Below are 19232 nucleotides of genomic sequence, written 5' to 3' on the forward strand. Positions count from 1 at the left end.
CTTACAACACATGCTTTGAAAGAATCAGAGATACTTTATAGAAGTTTAGTCGGTTTTGAAAAGGTACATGGGTGTGCTTTTTTTTATGTTCTTGAAATGTCACCACCTCTGTTTCTGTTGCCGAGATGACATCTGTGACTATCAGTATAGACAAGAAGTTTGTTTGAACTACAGAAGGACAGGGACGTCTGGGTGGCTCAGTCACTTAAGCGTCTGATTTCCACACAGGTCACAATCTTGGGGTTCATGAGTTCATACCCCATGTCAGGCTCTGTGCTGACAGCTCAGAGCCTGGATCTTGCTTCAGAGTCTGTCTCCCTCTCTCTCTGCTTTGTCCCCACTTGTACTCTCTCTCTCTCTCTCAAAAATAAATAAAACATTTAAAAAAAGTAAAGAGGGCCAGAAACCAACATCTAACTGCACAGTAACAATGTATTTTTCTTCATGCAGCCTTGTGTTTACTATATATTCAATGTTCTAACATGATTTATAATACATAAACTTGTCTTCTAATGATTTCAGGTTTGATTTTATAACATGGAAAACATCTGAGAAAGAACATGACCTGGGAAAGAGAGAAGGGAGAAACCGTTATCACGATGAAAATACATTCATACCCAGCTGTACCATAAGAATATAATCCATTGAAGTTTCCAGAAATAATACTTCTCAAAGCTTCCCATGCACTTATGGGAAAGATCCCTCCTGTGTGGCATTAAATGGGGGAGGGATCAGTTTGTTTTAATAGAAACAGTTCACAACAGAAAAGATTTTAACTTTGGTCCATTTGTTAGCTTAAGGACAGTCACATTGCCCATCATCAATTCAAAAACCCAACACATAAATTAAAAAAAATATTCATTTGTTATTTCATTCTAAAACAGGCACAGATACTCTGTTTTCATTCTCTGCCCTTTCAACTTGGGAATCGACTGTTGGTTTGGTCTCTAAACCATGAGCATCTTTGAAGGCTTCTCTGGCAGCCTCAACAGCATCTGCTTGGATGGGCTCTCTCTCCTCCTGGTGCATGATTTCAGGGGTCACTTGTTCCAAATTAGCTTCTAGAAGTTCAGTTTGTACTTCCCCTGGCATCTGATTTACCCATTCAACATTCAGCTGCTCCACAGATACTTCAGTACGTTCTTCAGTCTGAATTTGACCTGGTTCTAGATAACCCACCTGGACCTGCCCTGGAAGTTCACTCATCTGTGAATCATGCACTTGGCTGTCCTGGAGCAGATAGGGATGGACCTGTTCCACAGTCACTTGTGCTGAATCCACACATTGAAAGCAGTGGTAACATATTCCCCTTCCCAACTTGTTCTATAATAGTCATTAATCATGGGGTTCAGTTTGCATGCGTGTTTCTACTGAAATAACTTTGGTTACTAGACACTCTGAAATACTGTATTACCCACATACCTCCTTAATTCATTTCCTTGCATAAACCACAAGTCACATAGACTGCAATGGTGGGGTTTATCTCCAGTGTGTATTACAAAATGATCTTTGAACTGGTCCCTGTTGTTAAACACATTGTTACGGACCTGACATTGTTAAAGCATTTTCTTCCCTTTTTGTGTCCCCACTCCATTTTGGCACACAGTCAGGTGACATTTGAGGATGCTATTTCTGGCAGATCGTTCATGACAATTTGGACATTCAGAAGGTGTTTCACCTGCATGTTTTCAGAGACGTTCTTTAAAATGTCCAAAGTGGTCACATTGTTTCTCGTAGTATTGACACGTGAAATTTTTCCCCAGTTCTTTGCTGCATATTGACTCCACCTTCTCTGAGGAGTTAACAGTTGAGTTGCTGTCTCCACATGCTCTCCCAGCGATACCTTTAATTGCATATTTCACACTTGAGGCTCTCAGTGGAGTGTGGTTTCTGTGTTCATTAAAATGGTAAAATGATTGTTGGGTCTGGGTGGCTCAGTCGGTTAAGCATCCGATTTCAGTTCAGGTTATGATCTCACAGTTTGTGAGTTTGAGCCCCGCATCTGGCTCTGTGCTGACAGCTCAGAGCCTGGAGCCTGCTTTGTATTCTGTGTCTCCCTCTCCCTCTGTTTCTTCCCCTGCTCATGCGTTGTCTCTCTCTCTTTCCTTCAAAAATAAATAAAAACATTAAAAAATTTAAAAAATGGTAAAATGGTTTAAATGAACAATTACATTTCTCCCAAGGGATTGAGTCTTTCACGTGTGACAGCTGAAATTCCACAATTTCCATACCTTCTACTGGTTTGCTTGTGGGGTCAGATGTACAACCCTCTTCTTTAATCTGCTTTTTTCTATCACCCCGACGGTACTTTCATCATAATATCTGCCAACAGAGCTAGGGTGGAATCATCAGAAGAAGCTGTGCTCTGATGTACTTTATAGACTGCCTGGCAGAAGCCACTTCCTCCAACATTTCAATGCCTTCATGTTCCACCTCGATTGTGCCTTCGGCAACCTCCAATTTTAATAGGTTCTGACTCTGCAGATGGCAATGACTCAGTGATAACATTTGAAGTTTCTGCAATCTCTCTCTCTCTTTCTCTCTCTCTCTCTCTTTTGCCTCACTTTTTCCTGTGGTATTTTCCTTTAGGGTTGCTTAGTTTTCTTTGTTCCTGACTTCAAAGGCTTTGATAGCTTCTAGTGTTTGTAGAAACTCTGCTGCTTTCTATATATCATTGGTCTCCTCTTCTCTTTGTATCATCAATTTTTCTTTATATGTGAACTCAATTAAATGATGGAGTCCATTTTACTAACAACTTTAACCTCCACTAAAGGTTCCTGAGTAAACTCCTGAAAGAATTTGTAGAAGAACTTACTGTAAGTAGTCAAAACGGCCTTGTGGGCCTTAAAATCATGTCTGTTGGCAATCAGGGTGATGTTAGTAAACTGATCTTTGTCTCATTGTTCATTCAATTGGCCCAGGATCATTTTTTGATGTTCTGGAAACTCCTGAAGGTGTTGCATCATCTCTTGCGCCTCCATGGCCATCAGGTTGCTCTAGATCTTAATCTGCCCTCTCACCTCTAGGGCCCTCAGAGCTTCTTCCCTGCTTTCCCCTCTCTTGGCGAATCTAAATCTTACTGTTCCCTACCCCTAAACAGCTCCTTGCCCTCCATCACCTCCCAAGTGCCTGGGCCCTGCCTCTGCTGATCTGGCTGGGGCTGAAAATGTCTTTTAAAAATAACAGCCAAGTATTTTTTTCAGAGGTGAGATAATTAAATGCCAGGAAAATTACACTAAAAGTTGTTAAAGAAAGTTTTTTAAATGCAAAAATACATATATAACAAATGAACTTGGAATTATGGAATGAAAAGAATCAGAAATAGTAATCTATTGGTAAATATGTTTTCACCTATTTGTTATATTTACATGTATAATTCACTGAATTGTTAGCTTCACAAAACATGTAGAAATAAACTTTATGATAGCAATCATACAGAGAATGAGATCCAACATTAAATGCAAAAATATTTACAAACATATATATATATATATTCCAATTAGAGCCAAAATTCCAAAGGGAACCAGTTCCCAAAATGGAACTTGCTTGCACCATGCAAACGCCCAATGCTGTGCTTCTGTGGATCCATACCTTGAATAGGCCTGCCTCCATCCCAGTGCTGCAAGGCCCCTCCTGAAGGGGACCACCAAGGGCAAAGATAGCTAAGCCTAACCCTCCTGCCCCTGTGCAACTTGTGGATCCACCCGTGATAATATGCCTTTTGCCAGATCCCATCGAAGCAGCACTACAAGCCTGTCAGTGTGCAAGCAGCCCAGACAGGGCCACACGACTCCACAGTGATGCTGCCCCTGGGAGAGGGGAGGATAAGGTACACACCAGTCTGACTGTGGCTCCACTGATGGGCTGGGGGCAGACATTGGGTCTGACTGTTGCCCTGCCCACCAACACAAGTTTCTCCAGACAGCACAGGGGAAGTGCCCTGCAGTTTGGAGCTACCACAGGGACTACCCAAAATGATGAAATGGAAGAATTCTCCTCAAAAGAAACTCCAGGAAGTGGCAACAGCTAACGAATTGATCAAAAATGACTTAAGCAATATAACGGAACAATAATTTAGAATTATAGCCGTAAAATTAATCGCTGGACTTGAAAAATGCACACAGGACAGCAGAGAATCTATTGCTACAGAGATCAAGGGACTAAAAAATAGTCATGAGGAGCTAAAAAATGCTATAAATGAGGTGCAAAATAAACTGGAGGTGGCCATAGTACGGATTGAAGAGGAGAGGAGACAATAGATGAGTTAGAAGATAAAGTTATGGAAAAAGAGGAAGAAGAGAAAAAGAGATAAAAAAAAATCCAGGTGTATGAGGGGAGAATTAGAGAACTCAGTGATGCAATCAAACTGAACAATATCCATATCATAGGAATTCCAGAAGAAGAAGAAGAGAGAGAAAGGGGCTGAAGGTATACTTTAACAAATCATAGCTGAGAAGTTCCTTGATCTGGGGAAGAAAACGGGCATTGAAATCCAAGAGGCACAGAGAACTCCCTTCAGATGTAACTTGAATCAATCTTCTGCATGACATATCATAGTGAAACTGGCAAAATAGAAGGATAAAGAGAAAATTATGAAAGCAGCTAGGGATAAACATACTCTAACATATAAAGGGAGACCGATAAGACTAGTGACAGATCTATCCACTGAAACTTGGCAGGCCATAAAGGAATGGCAGAAAATCTTCAATGGGATGAACAGAAAAAATATGCAACTGAGAATTCTTTATCCAGCAAGTCTGTCATTTAGAATAGAAGGAGAGATAAAGGTCTTGCCACACAAACAAAAACTGAAGGAATTCATCACCACTAAACCAGACCTATAAGAGATCCTAACGGGGAATCTGTGAGTGAAATATTGCAAGGACCACAAAGTACTAGAGATATCAGTACAAGCAAGTAACCTACAGACATCACAATGACTCTAACCCCATATCTTCCTATAATAACACTGAATGTAATTGCACTAAATGCTCCAACCAAAAGACATAGGGTATATGAATGGATAAAAAAACAATACCCATCTATTTGCTGTCTACAAGAGACTCATTTTAGACCTGAGGACACCTTCAGATTGAAAGTGAGGCGATGGAGAACTATCTATCATGCTACTGGAAGTAAAAAGAAAGCTGAAGCAGCCATATTTGTATCAGACAAACTAGACTTTAAATTAAAGGCTTTAACAAGACATGAAGAAGGGCATTATATAATCATTACAGGGTATATCCATCAGGAAGAGCTAACAATTACAAATGTCTATGTGCCGAATACAGGAGCCCCCAAATATATTAAACAATCACAAACATAAGCAACCTTATTGATAAGAAATTGGTAATTGCAGGGGACTTCAATACCCCACTAACAACAATGGAAAGATCACCTAGACACAGGATCAATAAAGAAACAAGGGCCCTGAATGATACATTGGATCAGATGGACTTGACAGATATATTTAGAACTCTGCATCCCAAAGCAACAGAATATACTTTCTTCTCGAGTGCACATGGAACATTCTCCAAGATAGATCATATACTGGGTCACAAAACAGCTCTTCATAAGTACAAAAGAATTAAGATCATACCATGCACACTTTCAGATCACAATGCTATGAAGCTTGAAATCAACCACAGGAAAAAGACTGGAAAACCTCCAAAATCATGGAGGTTAAAGAACACCCTACTAAAGAATGAATGGGTCAACCAGGCAATTATAGAAGAAATTAAGAAACATATGGAAACAAATGAAAATGAAAATACAACAATCCAAACGCTTTGGGATGCAGTGAAGGCAGTCCTGAGAGGAAAATACATTGCAATCCAGGCCTATCTCAAGAAACAAGAAAAATCCCAAATACAAAATCTAACAGCACACCTAAAGGAACTAGAAGCAGAACAGCAAAGACACCCAAACCCAGAAGCAGAAGAGACATAATAAAGATCAGAAATAAACAATATAGAATCTAAAAAATCTGTAGAGCAGATCAATGAACCCAAGAGTTGTTTTTTTGAAAAAATAAACAAAATTGATAAACCAGGCTTCTCAAAAAGAAAAGGAAGATGACCCAAATAGATCACATCATGAATGAAAATGGAATTATTACAACCAGTCTCTGAGCAATACAAGCAGTTATCAGTGAATACTGTGAAAACTTATATGCCAACAAACTGGACAACCTGGAAGAAATGGACAAATTCCTAAGCACCCACACACTTCCAAACTCAAACAGGAAGAAAGAGAAAATTAGAACAGACCCCAAACAAGAAATGGAATCAATTATCAAAAATCTCCCAACAAATAAGAGTCCAGGACCAGATGGCTTCTCAGGGGAATTCTACCAGACATTTAAAGCAGCGATAATACCTATCCTTCTCAAGCTATTCCAAGAAATAGATAGGGAAGGAAAACTTCCAGACTCATTCTATGAAGCCAGCATTACTTTGATTCCCAAACCAGACAGAGACCCAGTAAAAAAAGAGAACTACAGGCCAATATCCCTGATGAATATGGATGCAAAAATTCTCAATAAGATACTAGCAAATCGAATTCAACAGCTTATAAAAAGAATTATTCACCATGATCAAGTGGGATTCATTCCTGGGATGCAGGGCTGGTTCAATATTTGCAAATCAATCAATGTGATACATCACATTAATAAAAGAAAAGATAAGGACCATTGATCGTGTCAATCGATGCAGAAAAAGCATTTGACAAAACTCAGCATCCTTTCTTAATAAAAACCCTCGAGAAAGTCGGGATAGAAGGAACATACTTAAAGATCATAAAAGCCATTTATGAAAAGCCCACAGCCAATATCATCCTCAATGGGGAAAAACTGAGAGCTTTTCCCCTGAGATCAGGAACATGACAGGTATGTCCACCCTCACTGCTGTTGTTTAACATAGTGCTGGAAGTTCTAGCATCAGCAATCAGACAACAAAAGGAAATCAAAGGCATCAAAATTGGCAAAGGAGAAGTCAAGCTTTCACTTTTTGCAGACACATGATATTATACATGGAAAATCTGATAGACTCCACCAAAAGTCTGCTAGAACTGATACATGCATTCAGCAAAGTCGCAGGATACAAAATCAATGTACAGAAATCAGTTGCATTCTTATACACTAATAATGAAGCAACAGAAAGACAAATAAAGAAACTGATCCCATTCACAATTGCACCAAGAAGCATAAAATACCTAGGAATAAATCTAACCAAAGATGTACAAGATATGTATGCTTAAAAATATAGAAAGCTTATGAAGGAAATTGAAGAAGATGGAAAGAAATGGAAAAACATTCCGTGCTCATGGATTGGAAGAATAAACCTTGTTAAAATGTCAGTACTACCCAAAGCTGTCTACACATTCAATGCAATCCCAATCAAAATTGCACCAGCATTCTTCTCAAAGCTATAAAAAGCAATCCTAAAAATTGTATGGAATCACAAAAGGCCTGAATAGCCAAAGTAATTTTGAAGAAGACCAAAGCAGGAGGCATCACAATCCCAGACGTCAGCCTCTAGTACAAAGCTGTCATCATCACGAAAGCATGGTATTGGCACAAAAACAGACACATAGACCAATGGAATGGAATAGAGACTCCAGAATTGGACCCATAAAAGTATGGCCAACAAATCTTTGACAAAGCAGGAAAGAATATCCAATGGAAAAAAGACATTCTCTTTAACAAATAGTGCTGGGAGAACGGGACAGCAACATGCAGAAGGATGAAACTAGACCACTTTCTTACATCATTCACAAAAATAAACTCAAAACGGATAAAGGACCTGAATGTGAGACAGAAAACCATGAAAACCCTAGAGGGTAAAGCAGGAAAAAACCTCTGGGACCTCAGCCATAGCAATTTCTTACTTGACACATACCCAAAGGCCAGGGAATTAAAAGCAAAAATGAACCATTGGGACCTCATGAAGATAAAAAGCTTCTGCACAGCAAAGGAAACAATCAACAAAACTAAAAGGCAACCAATGGAATGGGATAAGATATTTGCAAATAACACATTGAACAAAGGGCTAGTATCCAAAATCTATAAAGCACTCACCAAACTCCACACCCGAAAAACAAATAACCCAGTGAAGAAATGGGCAGAAAACATGAATAGACACTTCTCTAAAGAAGACATCCAGATGGCCAATAGGCACATGAAAAGATGCTCAGCGTTGCTCCTCATCAGGGAAATACAAATCAAAACCACACTCAGATACCACCATCACGCCAGTCAGAGGGGCCAAAATGAACAAATCAGGAGACTATAGATGCTGGAGAGGATGTGGAGAAATGGGAACCCTCTTGCCCTGTTGGTGGGAAGGCAAACTGGTACAGCTGCTCTGCAAAACAGTGTTGAGTTTCCTCAAAATATTAGAAATAGATCTCCCCTATGACCCAGCAATAGAACTGCTAGGAATTTCCCCAATGGATACAGCAATACTGATTCATTGGGGCGCTTGTACCCCAATGCTTATAGCAGCACTCTCAACCATAGCCAAACTATGGAAAGAGCCTAAATGTCCATCAACTGATGAATGGATAAAGAAATTGTGGTTTATATACACAATGGAATACCACGTAGCAATGGTAAAGAATGAAATATGGCCTTTTGTAGCAATGTGGATGGAACTGGAGAGTGTGATGCTAAGTGAAATAAGTCATACAGAGAAAGACAGATACCATATGGTTTCACTCTTATGTGGATCCTGAGAAACTTAACAGAAGACCAAGGAGGAGGGGAAGGGGGGGGGGGAAGTTACAGATAGGGAAGGAGGAAAACCATAAGAGATTCTTAAAAACTGAGAATAAATTGGCACGAGATTTTCAGGGTGCTAGACAGAAAAAAATATGCAGCCAAGAATCCTTTATCCAGCAAGTCTGTCATTTAGAATAGAAGGAGAGATAAAGGTCTTCCCAAACAAACAAAAACTGAAGGAATTTGTCACCACTAAACCAGCCCTACAAGAGATCCTAAGGGGGACCCTGTGAGACAAAGTCCCAGAGACATCACTATAAGCATAAAACGTACAGACATCACAATGACTCTAAACCCGTATCTTTCTATAATAACACTGAATGTAAATGGATTAAATGCGCCAACAAAAAGACATAGGGTATCAGAATGGATAAAAAAACAAGACCCATCTATTTGCTGTCTACAAGAGACTCATTTTAGACCTGAGGACACCTTTAGATTGAGAGTGAGGGGATGGAGAACTATTTATCATGCGACTGGAAGCCAAAAGAAAGCTGGAGTAGCCATACTTATATCAGACAAACTAGACTTTAAATTAAAGGCTGTAACAAGAGATGAAGAAGGACATTATATAATAGTTACAGGGTCTATCCATCAGGAAGAGCTAACAATTATAAATGTCTATGCACCGAATACAGGAGCCCCCAAATATATAAAACAATTACTCATAAACATAAGCAACCTTATTGATAAGAATGTGGTAATTGCAGGGGACTTTAATACACCACTTACAGAAATGGATAGATAATCTAGACACACGGTCAATAAAGAAACAAGGGCCCTGAATGATACATTGGATCAGATGGACTTGACAGATATATTTAGAACTCTGCATCCCAAAGCAACAGAATATACTTTCTTCTCGAGTGCACATGGAACATTCTCCAAGATAGATCATATACTGGGTCACAAAACAGCCCTTCATAAGTTTACAAGAATTGAAATTATACCATGCTTACTTTCAGACCACAATGCTATGAAGCTTGAAATCAACCACAGAAAAAAGTCTGGAAAACCTCCAAAAGCATGGAGGTTAAAGAACACTCTACTAACGAATGAGTGGGTCAACCAGACAATTAGAGAAGAAATTAAAAAATATATGGAAACAAACGAAAATGAAAATACAACAATCCAAACGCTTTGGGACGCAGCAAAGGCAGTCCTGAGAGGAAAATACATTGCAATCCAGGCCTATCTCAAGAAACAAGAAAAATCCCAAATACAAAATCTAACAGCACACCTAAAGGAACTAGAAGCAGAACAGCAAAGGCAGCCTAAGCCCAGCAGAAGAAGAGAAATAATAAAGATCAGAGCAGAAATAAACAATATAGAAACTAAAAAAACTGTAGAGCAGATCAACGAAGCCAAGAGTTGGTTTTTTGAAAAAATAAACAAAATTGACAAACCTCTAGCCAGGCTTCTCAAAAAGAAAAGGGAGATGACCCAAATAGATAAAATCATGAATGAAAATGGAATTATTACAACCAATCCCTCAGAGATACAAACAATTATCAGGGAATACTATGAAAAATTATATGCCAACAAATTGGACAACCTGGAAGAAATGGACAAATTCCTGAACACCCACACTCTTCCAAAACTCAATCAGGAGGAAATAGAAAGCTTGAACAGACCCATAACCAGCGAAGAAATTGAATCGGTTATCAAAAATCTCCCAACAAATAAGAGTCCAGGACCAGATGGCTTCCCAGGGGAGTTCTACCAGACGTTTAAAGCAGAGATAATACCTATCCTTCTCAAGCTATTCCAAGAAATAGATAGGGAAGGAAAACTTCCAGACTCATTCTATGAAGCCAGTATTACTTTGATTCCTAAACCAGACAGAGACCCAGTAAAAAAAGAGAACTACAGGCCAATATCCCTGATGAATATGGATGCAAAAATTCTCAATAAGGTACTAGCAAATCGAATTCAACGGCATATAAAAAGAATGATTCACCATGATCAAGTGGGATTCATTCCTGGGATGCAGGGCTGGTTCAACATTCGCAAATCAATCAACGTGATACATCACATTAACAAAAAAAAAGAGAAGAACCATATGATCCTGTCAATCGATGCAGAAAAGGCCTTCGACAAAATCCAGCACCCTTTCTTAATAAAAACCCTTGAGAAAGTCGGGATAGAAGGAACATACTTAAAGATCATCAAAGCCATTTATGAAAAGCCCACAGCTAACATCATCCTCAACGGGGAAAAACTGAGAGCTTTTTCCCTGAGATCAGGAACACGACAAGGATGCCCACTCTCACCGCTGCTGTTTAACATAGTGCTGGAAGTTCTAGCATCAGCATTCAGACAACAAAAGGAAATCAAAGGCATCAAAATTGGCAAAGATGAAGTCAAGCTTTCGCTTTTTGCAGATGACATGATATTATACATGGAAAATCCGATAGACTCCATCAAAAGTCTGCTAGAACTGATACAGGAATCCAGCAAAGTTGCAGGATACAAAATCAATGTACAGAAATCAGTTGCATTCTTATACACTAACAATGAAGCAACAGAAAGACAAATAAAGAAACTGATCCCATTCACAATTGCACCAAGAAGCATAAAATACCTAGGAATAAATCTAACCAAAGATGTAAAGGATCTGTATGCTGAAAACTATAGAAAGCTTATGAAGGAAGATTTACAGAAATGGAAAGACATTCCCTGCTCATGGATTGGAAAAATAAATATTGTCAAAATGTCAATACTACCCAAAGCTGTCTACACATTCAATGCAATCCCAATCAAAATTGCACCAGCATTCTTCTCGAAACTAGAACAAGCAATCCTAAAATTCATATGGAACCACAAAAGGCCCCGAATAGCCAAAGGAACTTTGAAGAAGAAGACCAAAGCAGGAGGCATCACAATCCCAGACTTTAGCCTCTACTACAAAGCTGTCATCATCAGGACAGCATGGTATTGGCACCAAAACACACACATAGACCAATGGAATAGAATAGAAACCCCAGAACTAGACCCACAAACGTATGGCCAACTCATCTTTGACAAAGCAGGAAAGAACATCCAATGGAAAAAAGACAGCCTCTTTAACAAATGGTGCTGGGAGAACTGGACAGCAACATGCAGAAGGTTGAAACTAGACCACTTTCTCACACCATTCACAAAAATAAACTCAAAATGGATAAAGGACCTAAATGTGAGACAGGAAACCATCAAAACCTTAGAGGAGAAAGCAGGAAAAGACCTCTCTGACCTCAGCCGTAGCAATCTCTTACTCGACACATCCCCAAAGGCAAGGGAATTAAAAGCAAAAGTGAATTACTGGGACCTTATGAAGATAAAAAGCTTCTGCACAGCAAAGGAAACAACCAACAAAACTAAAAGGCAACCAACGGAATGGGAAAAGATATTCGCAAATGACATATCGGACAAAGGGCTAGTATCCAAAATCTATAAAGAGCTCACCAAACTCCACACCCAAAAAACAAATAACCCAGTGAAGAAATGGGCAGAAAACATGAATAGACACTTCTCTAAAGAAGACATCCGGATGGCCAACAGGCTCATGAAAAGATGTTCAGCGTCGCTCCTTATCAGGGAAATACAAATCAAAACCACACTCAGGTATCACCTCACGCCAGTCAGAGTGGCCAAAATGAACAAATCAGGAGACTATAGATGCTGGAGAGGATGTGGAGAAACGGGAACCCTCTTGCACTGTTGGTGGGAATGCAAATTGGTGCAGCCACTCTGGAAAGCAGTGTGGAGGTTCCTCAGAAAATTAAAAATAGACCTACCCTATGACCCAGCAATAGCACTGCTAGGAATTTATCCAAGGGATACAGGAGCACTGATGCATAGGGCCACTTGTACCCCAATGTTCATAGCAGCACTCTCAACAATAGCCAAATTATGGAAAGAGCCTAAATGTCCATCAACTGATGAATGGATAAAGAAATTGTGGTTTATATACACAATGGAATATTACGTGGCAATGAGAAAAAATGAAATATGGCCTTTTGTAGCAACGTGGATGGAACTGGAGAGTGTGATGCTAAGTGAAATAAGCCATACAGAGAAAGACAGATACCATATGGTTTCACTCTTATGTGGATCCTGAGAAACTTAACGGGAACCCATGGGGGAGGGGAAGGAAAAAAAAAAGAGGTTAGAATGGGAGAGAGCCAAAGCATAAGAGACTGTTAAAAACTGAGAACAAACTGAGGGTTGATGGGGGGTGGGAGGGAGGAGAGGGTGGGTGATGGGTATTGAGGAGGGCACCTTTTGGGATGAGCACTGGGTGTTGTATGGAAACCAATTTGTCAATAAATTTCATTAAAAAAAAACAACAAAAAAAACTGAGAATAAACTGAGGGTTGATGGGGGTGGGAGTGGGATAAAGAGGAAAGTGGGTGATAGGCATTGAGGAGAGCACCTGTTGTGATGAGCACTGGGTGTTGTGTGGAAACCAATTCGACAATAAATTTCATATTAAAAAAAATAGAAGGTAGAGATTGTTAGTTTGCAGAAACAAAGAAAACCCGGCTTAAATAATATACAGATAAATAGGTGGCACCTGGGTGGCTCAGTGTGTCAAGTGTTCTATTATTGATTTCTGCTCATGTCATGATCTCAGTGGTGTGATGCAGCCTCAGGTCAGGCTCTGCTCTGAGAATGCAGCCTGCTTAGGATTCTTCACCCTCACTCCCACCCCCCTCCCCCCCAAAAAAAAGACAGAGATTGAGGCGCCTGAGTGGCTCAGTTGGTTAAGTCTCTGACTTGGTCTCAGGTCATGATCTCACAGTTCATGGGTTCAGTCCCTATGTCAGGTTCTGTGCTGACAGTTCTGAACCTGGAGTTTGCTTCAGAGTCTGAGTCTCGCTTTCTCTCGGCCCCTCCCCTGTTTACTTTCTGTCTGTGTCTCTCTCTCAAAAATAAAAAAAAGAAACATTTTTAAAAATATACAGAAAAAAAAATGTTTGTAAAAGATACATTATGCAAATACTGATTATAAAACAGGCCCAGTGGATATATTAATTTCAGACCATGTAAACTTTAGAATAAGGCACATTACAAGAGATCGAGATGTTTTATAATGACAACAGTTTCAATTTTTAAAAAATATAACCACATGAAACAGTATGAACTGAATTACAGGTTTAACAACATATGAAGAAAAACTATCAGAGAAAGTGGAAAGAAATATGGATAAGTTCATGATTATATTTGAAGACGGCAGTGATCCTTTTTAATAAATGATAGAACAAGTAGAAAGACAGCCAGTAGGAATATGGAAGACCTGAACAGGACAATCAGTATACTCAGCCTAAGTGACAGTTACATAGAATGCTATAGCAACAACTGCACTGCATAGTCCTTTCAGATCCACACAGAACATTGATCAAGATGGACCATCTCTTGGTGTATCAAGTCTCATTAAATTTAAAAAGACTGAGATCACACATATTATATTCCCTGACCACAATAAAACACACCATTTGGTGTGTAACACCAAATATTTATAAATCAAAGAATATGCAGCCAAGTAACCCATAGGTCACAAAAGAAATCACAAGAAAAGTTAGAAATACTTCATATTGAATGAAAACGAAAACACAGCATATCAGAATTCCTAGGAGGCAGCTAAATTGTGCTGTATGGCAAGTCATGTCTTTAAATGTATTTATTAGGAAAAAAGTTCCAAAATGCATCCTCTGCACTTTCCCCACAGGGACTTTGGGAAATAATACAGTTAGTATAATCCACCATATTAACCATCTGAAGAAAAACCACCTGCTCGTATCAAGTGCTGAAGGAATGTAACTTGAACAAATTCAACATCACATCGTAATAATTTTCAGCATACTAGGAACAGAAGGGAACTTCCTCAGTCTGATAAAGAGCATCTAAGAGAAGCCCACAACTAACATCATACTTAATGGCGATAGCCTCATGCTTTCCCACAGGTGGATGTCCACCCTTGCCATGCTTCTTCAACATCCTACTAGAAGTCCTACCCAGCAAAATAAGGGAAAACAAAGAAACAGACAGACATACAAAACCCCAATCCAGATTGGAAAGTAAATAAATAAAACTGCTCCTATTGACAGACAAGATGATTATTTATGTAGAATATTCCAAACAATCTACAAAAATATTCCTAGAACTAACAAGTGAGTTCAGTAATATTGTCGGATACAAGGTGAATACATTAAAAAGTTGTACATTTGTTAAAAGAAAAGCAATGAAAACCTTGAAACCAAAATTTGCCAAGGATGCCATTCACAATAGTTATAAAAAAAAAGATAAGGAAGGGACCTTTTTGCTAAAACCTACAAAACAGAGATGAAAGAAATAAAAGATCTAAAGAACTGCAGAGATATACCATGTAAATGGATTGGAAGTTTCAACATATATGTCACATTTTTCCAAATTGATCTGTCATTATCAGTATCATCTCAGATACAGACCTATGATCTATCCAGATGATTCCAACATTTTATGAAAAAGAGATGGAATCTGAATAGCCAGATTTATTTTAAAAAGGATAAAGTTGGAGAAATCACAGTACTCAGTATTTTTTCCTTTTTATTTATTAAAATAATTTTTTTAGAGTTTATTTTTGAGAGAGTATGTTGGGGGAGGGACAGAGAGACTAGAGCTGGTGTGTGTGGGGGGAATAGAGAATCCAAAGTGGTCTCCGCCCTTACAGCATTGAGCCTGATGTGGGGCTTGAACTCACAAACTATGAAATCATGACCTGAGACAGAGTCAGATGCTCAACCGACTGAGCCACCCAAGAGCCCCCATAGTACTCAATATTAAGTCTTTCTAAAAAAAAAAATTAATGTTTATTTTTGAGAGAGAGAGAGAGTGAGCATGAGCAGGGGAGGGCAGAGAGAGACACACACACAGTATCTGAAGCAGGTTCCAGGCTCTGAGTTGTGAGTACCAAGCCCCACCAGGGCTAGAATTTATGAACCGTGAGATCGTGACCTAAGGCAAAGTCAGTCAGTCAACTGGCTGAGCCATCCAGGTGTCCCCCATAGTACTCATTATTAAGTCTTAATATAAAGCTATAGCAATCAATACAGAGTGATATTGATAGCGGGCAGACACCAAGGTCAGTGGATACAGAAGATTTCAGAAATAGACCCACAAAAATATGACTCATTTTTTTTTGACAATGGTACAAAGGCAATTCAATGGAGAAAAAATAGCAGTTTTCAACAAATGGTTTTGGAACAACTGGATATTCATAACACCAACAACAAAAAAGAAAACAAAAGGAGAGAGACCTTTGACCTATACCTCAGATATACAAAAATTAAGTTAAAATGGACAATAGATCTAAACATAAAATGTAAAACTATAATGGTTTTATTTTTATTTTAATTCCAAAAGAAATTATAGGAGAAAATCTTTGTGATCTGAGGTTGGGCAAAGATTTCTTAGATATGGGACCAAAAGCACAATCCATAAAAGAAAAAAAAAGTGCTGAATTAAATTTCATTAAAATTAAAATATTTTGCTCTGGGAAATACATTGGTAAGAAGATGAAAAATCAAGATACAAACTGGGAGAAAATATTTGTGAATCACATGTCTGGTAAGGGACTTGGATCTAGAATATATAGAGTCTCAAAACCCAAAAATAAGAAAGTAACATACAAGTGAAGAAAACGGGCTAAGGACTTGAAAAGGCCCTTTTCCCCACAGAGGATATATGGATGACAATAAGCTTTAAAAAAATATGGCTTAACTTCACTAGGCGGGAAAATGCAAACACCAAATTTGGTCGCTAGAAGTGGGATTCAGCTAAACAAATAATTGACTCTGGGATCCGGAAATGGGTAGCACGGAAACCCATTGGAGGCCCAAAAGATGTTTCCACTGTGTTCTTCAGTGGAAAATTATTTGATAAAAATGTTGTGATAACATAGAAGCAGATAATGTGCCTGATTTGCATGTGGTTTTAAGTGAACAGGTTAGGAACAGAATGTCACTTATGCACCTTGGTTCTTTTTAGCTTCCTTTGGCCAAGGTTCTACTGGGAAGAAAGGATCTTAGAAAAGAACCAGGAAGTTTGCAAGAAGGGATGGAAGAGAACAGAAGGAATCGAGAAATTCTAGGACTTGAATGGTTGAAAGGTGAAGTTGTGTTTTTTCTCCAACTAGTTAAAAAAGAGGAGAAATAGAAATGCTTTAAGCAATAAGGGCTCATTGGGGTTCAGCCTTGGGACAAAGACCAGATCAAGAGTGTGCCGTGTTATATATTGTTAAAACCTCTTCATGGACGAAGTGTACTGCAGGGGGAAGTTTATTCTTTTAGTTTTATAAAATCGGCTGGTGGACAAAGATTAAGGGACTGGTCTAGTAGAATCCTGATAAACTAAAACTACCAGTTGTTAATGTAGAAAGATGTATATCACAAAAATAATGGTGGTGTGATTAGTGACACATGAAGCTGGTTATAACATAGTAATAAAAAGTTTTTAAATGACTATTGATGCCAAAAGAGTTGCCAACTTGGATTAAAAGCAGCTGTGACTCCCAAAGCTATTTCTGGCAATGGGTAGACTGAGAAAGCTGCCCAGCCCCAAGGAGCTGCATATTCTCCTACACCTTCTTCATGTGTGGCCAAGGAGGATATTGGAAAAGGGAGCACCTCTGAGGAGTAACCAAGGACTATGGTAAAACATAGGTTGGGGAGCTAATCCCAAATAACAAAACCTGGCCTTAAACAAGAATATGTCTATTCCCCAAGATACAGGTTTATCGCAACATTAGTCCCATAAGGCTTCAGCATTGCTATTAACCAATGACTGCTGTGCCTTCCAGTTATTCTCTTTGTTAAATAGCAACATCTATCATCATTATCCTGTCCCCATCCCACCATGGTATGTTGGATGTGTGAAGGGAAGATATCTTCTGTTTTATTTTGTTGTTGTTTATAGGTGTCTGAGTCAGGAGGGCTTAAATCTGGTATAGAGGCTAGAACAAGATCCTGGATTTCCAACCTGGTTGGAAAAACATTTACAGTCTCATTCATTTTGTGTGAATAAAAGAGGTATGCAAATATTTGTGACCAGAAAGGTGATTGTGCTAGACTGAATCATTTGGATAAAGGAAATATGTGTTGTCTTCTCTGAAGACCTTGGGAATGGCCATGTGACTCGCTTTGGCCAATGGTGTATGAGTTGATGTTTATGTTAATACTTGCTTCCTGAGCCTATCTTGTTTTTTCTTTCTGTTTACAGAGCATCATGTTTCAGACAGGGTCTCTTTCAGGTTGGGTCCTCGAATGAGAAAATTTGTGGCAGTTGACCTATAGCCAATGACATGTAATGCAAACATAGAATAAATTGTTCCCATAGCACATTGATACTTTGAGGTTGTTTGTTGCCATGGTCTAAACTAGTGAAAACTGACTAGTGTCCTCTCTTAATTAACAATGCCATCATCCACCAGATCTTGCAAGCAAGAAATCTCTTATTTCACTTGATTCCTTTCTCTGTCTTACAATTTCCCCCCTTGCTTCAAATCCATTCCATATAATTTTAATTTCTTTAAAATTTTAGAGTCTAACTCATTCTCTACTCTCCATAGTAGTAATAATAATATTTATCCCGGCTAAAAGGTGAAAAGGTCAACTTTTGCCCTCAACATTAAGTGTAACTCTCTTGAATTGGTTTATACTATTTCTTTCTCCATCTCCTTCTCCTTTTCCTTTTCCTTTTCCTTAGCTATCCAATCTAAACTTTTACCTCTCCCTCATGGTCTTCCAAGTTCTATCATATTTTATCAAATGCATACTTCTTTTATTTATTTTATGCTTTCTGCTCTGGACACCCCACTGGTTCCAAATGTTATCCCATCCCACTCATATGTGATTAACTCATTTACTTATTCTCTCTCCTCTTAGATATCACTTGCTCTGGGCCCCCTTCCTTGACCTAGTACTAAAGCTTGGTTTCTTGCTCTCCTCTGATGTGGAATTATCTCTGTATGCTTACTTCATCTTCATGGGAATACCCATAATAATGTACTGGAAAAAATGTCCTATAATATATTGAGTTTTCTTTAGTTTTCTCTTTCTTTCTTTCTTTCTTTCTTTCTTTCTTTCTTTCTTTCTTTCATCTTCTCTTGAGAGGGAGAGGGGCAGAGAGAAAGAGAGAGAGATTCCCAAGCAGGCTCTGTGCTGTCAGTGCAGAGCCCCACATGGGGTTTGAACTCACAAACCATGAGCCCAAACCAAGAGTCAGAAGCTTTACTGACTGAGCCACCCAGACACCCTAAGGAACTCAGTTTTCTAATTGTCTCTACTCTTGACTATATAAACCCCTTGATCTCAAAGACTTTTGTTTGCCAACACTCAGTATGACTTGGCCTCCTAAATATTTGCAAGATGAACACATTATCAGGCTGAATTCTGTTAAGAAAGATATCTGAGACAGAAGGAATAAAACCTTGATA

The 19232-nt window shown here is 38.8% G+C and overlaps 1 pseudogene; it reads right to left on the reverse strand.

Moving 5' to 3' along the window:
• Positions 1-870: 870 nt before the first annotated feature.
• Positions 871-2981, reverse strand: LOC125146803 (zinc finger protein 131-like; annotated as a pseudogene).
• Between the last annotated feature and the right edge of the window lie 16251 nt (positions 2982-19232).

Source organism: Prionailurus viverrinus, chromosome D1 (genome assembly GCF_022837055.1).
Source record: "Prionailurus viverrinus isolate Anna chromosome D1, UM_Priviv_1.0, whole genome shotgun sequence".
NCBI classification, from domain to species: domain Eukaryota; kingdom Metazoa; phylum Chordata; class Mammalia; order Carnivora; family Felidae; genus Prionailurus; species Prionailurus viverrinus.